We start from the raw sequence: 4,497 nt of genomic DNA, 5'->3' as shown, positions 1-4,497 counted from the left end.
CAACATTAAAAACGTAGTAATCTTCCCTCAGAGTTTAGTTTTGTTTCTAAACTATGTGTAAAATGAGCGGTGACGTTAAATCATCTGTGTGATGTTTATGTTTTCAGGTAACTTTACTGTTTACATTGTGAGAAGGAGGAAATGGTTCAAACATTTCACTTTAGATGTGTGTGAATGCCACCAGGAGTCATTTATATAGTTATATTTTATAGTGATCCATTATCTGTTCAAAAAATTTTCTATTCAAAAAAAACATAGAAAATAAATATTTGTGTGTGCTGGAAAGTCGTTAGAAAATATGAAATTGGAATCGGCTAAAATCGATATCGGCAGATCAAACTCAATGAAAACTTGGAAATTTGAAACAGCCTAGTAAGTTGAAATCGGTGCATCTCTACTTATTACATCATTAAACGGACAAAATAGTCACAATTTCTCAAACTTCATGCATTGAACTATCAACTAGCAATCTGAGCTCTCATTAATTTGACAGTGTTTGATTCAAGTCCTGGTATCTGAAAGACGGTAGTCTAGATGAACTCCCAAAATTTAGCACAAAGTTGACATTGAACAACAATCCCAGCACCACAACACAACATTTTATTTTGTAAGATTCTAGCTCACCATGCCTGGAGTGTCCACTAAGCATGGAAACTCTGTGATAATGTCTAGCATTGATGTAGTCCCAGTGATGGGATCCACTGGGCCCTATGGATGGCAGTCTCCAGCATGTGTTGGCCAACCTGGGACTGTGGCCAGATGTTATTCTTCAGTCACTCAGTCAATTGGATGAACCGCTCTGGAGTTCTAGTTGGTTCTGTGAGGAGCAGAGAAATCGATAAGTTCTACCAAGCTGTGACATATTAAGATATCTAATGTTTTAATAGAGTGGGCCGGTTTCCCATACAAGAATCAAGCCTAGCCCTAGACTACAAGAACAATTAAATGAACAGTTATGTAAAAAGTTTAATCTCTGTATATGAAACTGGCCCATAGAGTTCAAGTAAGAAGTACTTGTTATGTTGCAAACAGGAGAGAGGATAAGTCAAATCCACTTCTAAATGCAACATGAATTGGATTGAAATGGAGGAGCCAGACATCTTGCTGTACCTGGTAAAATGACTCGGGTGTCTTGTGGCACTTGTGATGTTAAATGTACTGTCTCTGCCAGAGTGGAGTCTTTTTTCAGACATTACGGAGATGCTCTTCCAGAAAGCCTGTTGTGGGTTTATGCCCCTCCCTGGGGTGAACCATGCGTCGTCCTAAAGTTTAGAAGTAAACAAAAATGATTAAAAAAAAAAAAGAATTCAAACACATTAGGTAATAACAAAGCCAGAAGCAACTCTGAAAGTAAGAGCTGAAGTAAAAATTAGGATAAAGCTGAGCCAGTAATAGAATAGCTCTTGCCTTACATGTCCTGCCTGATTCTGCACAAAAAGCTCAAACTTGGTTGATGTTGTCTTTCTAAAGATGATCGTATTGTGTTGCAACTTATGTTGTAAGGTTTAAGCCCAGTTTTTTAGGGTAACTCCCTTCACTTTACCGCCAGTATCAACACATGAAGCCACCTTGTCTTGAGAAGCTTGTTGTTTTGTTGTTCACTTTTAACTCACTTTGCATTATCTTTTCATCTCTTTTTCCTCTTGCACTCATAAATGCTACTCTCACCGCTCGCTTTCCTTCTGCGGCCACACTGTCCCTGATTTAAGGCACCTGCCACACTACTCTCATAACAGGTTTTTAACCCCCATATTACGTGATACACTGCTTTCTCACCAACCATCACAGCCCTAGCAGGGATTGTCACATTTGCTTTAGGTCAGATCATTATTGTGTGGTAAAAACTTACGTAGCCTGTGCCTTGACAGTCCTTCAGGCATGGAAACTGATCCACAATTGATGATGCCAGCATAGCCTTTGCACCTGAAGATGGACTTGACAACAATATGAATTTTATTAACATTTAACACTACCACATAACACAATATATTGACAGTTTTTTTACAGTAATTATCAAAAAAAAAATAATATAAAATAAAAAATAAATCAAGATTGCACTAACTGATCCCAGATCAAAGGGATGAGATAAGTAGTTTAGATGCAGTTCACATTAGTGAAGAACTAGCCCACAACTTAAAAAATAATAAAATAATAATCTGTGTGTGAAAAATACTTACTTCTCTCCAAAGTGCACAACTAGTGGGACACAAGTATCCGGACCATGGCACGTCTTTCATTATTTATGTGATTCTGTTCCTCAGGACCACTAACCATGCATTTCCATCAGCTGTCTTAAGGATCTCATGGATATTCTATAAAAATGATTAATGAACAGAGAAAGAAAGTATACACATATATATGAATATCATGACTATGCCTCTGACTTACATCAAAATTGTCCAATCAAAGTGAAGCTTTTAAAAAAGCTTCTCACTCAATTAAAAAATAAGTTATTCAAGATAAATTACCATGAACTTACAAATGTTGCTCCTTGTTCCAAAGAAGCTCTGTGTTGCTCTGAAGGCAGCCGGTTCGGGGCTGGGACTTGAATCCTTAAAAGTATATCGAAGAAATAACAGCTTCATTACCAGGTTCCATTCCACAAAATCAATATTTTGTATTGCTTAGTATACATACTAGTTGATATAACATTTCCACAGCAATATCAAGTCTGATTATAGATCATATTACTAAGATCCTAAAGGAAACACTGTAATCTACAACAGAACTAATGCACACCCTTAGCAGCCCAGCATAGTGAAGTATAGGCAGTACAGACTGTAGCATCCCTGAAATGATTTGTCACTTTCAAGACTACAAATCAACACAAAAACAGCAAAAAATAATCAGTAAAAAATCTAAAAACGCAACTTTGTCCATCCTATTTAAGCATGTGTCACCCGAGATACTGTAATACATATTTCCATAGTACAGCATTTTCTTCAGACCACAGGTTACAAAGTCTAGGGATGATAATCAACTGTTAAAAAGACTGAATTTGAGTACAAGCCGACAATACTAGCTAGCTGCTACTGCTAAGTTTAGTTCAACATTAGTCTCGCTTTGCCAGACCATCTACATTATGAAAATGTAGCTACAGCTTATCCATATTAAGCGTCACGTTACACAATACACTTACATTCAAATATGCGCTAATATTGTAGAAACACAACCGTCTCGTTATACTTCTAATTATTGTAAAAAACCGCTAGCTTGATTTTATGCTGACTCACTTGAGGCTAGGCTAACGTTAGCTAACATTACCTTAACTACATATTAACAATACAGAAATACACCTAAACACAAACATACCTCGTAACTGTTAGGCTGCTTAACACATAGGAGGGGGCAAGTCTCTACTTTATCCTTGTCCTCTTTTGCGTTATTATCAGGTTTTATAAAAAGTCCGAGAGCTCAGGCCATAACGCTAACGCTAACGCTAACGTTCCTATTTGCCTCCGTCATCTTCACTGTCAAGTGCGTCAATCAATCATGACGTTCGGGATGCTAAATAATACTCATAACGTTAATGTTATATAGTTAATTCCGTGTAAGGAGTAATGTGTGTTTACAGTTAGGAACCAAAATAGCAATATAGAGATTTACTAGCTAACGTTAAGGGAGAGGCATTTAGCTAGCTAGCTACAACATAAGTTTTAAACTCTTGAGCCAACGGCTAATTGTTAACGTTAATGTCCTTATAGCTCGCTGGCTAAAGGGAACTAACGTTATGGTTAACCATACAGAGAGCTAAGTTAATGCTAACATGTCTTTCAGTTCACACTATCATTAAAATTGTCTGGCTATAATAACCTATTTTTATTGTTTTACCGTCTGAAACTGATCACTTACCGGCAGCTATGGTCGTTGACGTCCTGGCGCCTTCTGTCCAGAAATGGCGGAAGAACGAGCCTCGCTTTCATTTAACCCATCGTGTTGGGTCACAATCTTTGACCCAACGTTGGGTCAAATCTACCCAACCTATAACCCAACAGCCTTAACCCAGCAATTGGGTTATTAAAATAACCCAGCGTTTTTTAGGGTGTATGTATGATGATGGTGGAACCAGACAGACATCCTTGACTCATACATACAACACATATTGCTCTGCAGAATGTCTCTGGAGCCGACAGAACAAACAGGTCAGACAGTCGGCATGACAGAGATCAGCCGCCTCCGAAATAAAAACCAACTCAGCCGGCTGGGAGCAACCAGCAAGTTCAACAAGGCAGCATATAAAGGACCTGAGTTTGGTTCATTCTAAAGAGGGTTACTGTGTGTGTGTGTGTGTGTTACTGTGTGTGTGTGTGTGTGTGTGTGTGTGTGTGTGTGTGTGTGTGTGTGTGTGTGTGTGTGTGTGTGTGTGCGTGTTTTGTGTGTGTGTGTGTGTTGTGTGTGTGTGTGTGTGTATGTCTGTGTGTATGTGTGTGTAGGTGTATGTGTGTGTGTGTGTGTGTGTGTGTGTGTGCTTGTTTGTGTGTGTGTGTGTGTGTGTGT

At 38.4% G+C, this 4,497-nt stretch overlaps 2 long non-coding RNA genes across 2 annotated transcripts; both read right to left on the bottom strand.

Annotated features, from left to right (window-relative positions):
• Nucleotides 1-1,239: 1,239 nt before the first annotated feature.
• Nucleotides 1,240-2,276, bottom strand: LOC114570117 (uncharacterized). Its single transcript, XR_003694473.1, has 3 exons — nucleotides 2,178-2,276; nucleotides 1,850-1,934; nucleotides 1,240-1,262 (listed from the first exon to the last, which is right to left on the bottom strand). It is a non-coding gene; the product is annotated as an uncharacterized LOC114570117 (long non-coding RNA).
• Nucleotides 2,277-2,278: 2 nt separating this feature from the next.
• Nucleotides 2,279-4,036, bottom strand: LOC114570116 (uncharacterized). The gene is made up of 3 exons (XR_003694472.1): nucleotides 3,853-4,036; nucleotides 2,480-2,552; nucleotides 2,279-2,312 (listed from the first exon to the last, which is right to left on the bottom strand). It is a non-coding gene; the product is annotated as an uncharacterized LOC114570116 (long non-coding RNA).
• Nucleotides 4,037-4,497: the final 461 nt, after the last annotated feature.

The sequence above is a fragment of the Perca flavescens genome, chromosome 15 (genome assembly GCF_004354835.1).
Source record: "Perca flavescens isolate YP-PL-M2 chromosome 15, PFLA_1.0, whole genome shotgun sequence".
Taxonomy (NCBI): Eukaryota; Metazoa; Chordata; class Actinopteri; order Perciformes; family Percidae; genus Perca; species Perca flavescens.
The sequence above is the reverse complement of the archived record's forward strand: the minus strand, read 5'-3'. Positions and strand labels throughout refer to the sequence as shown.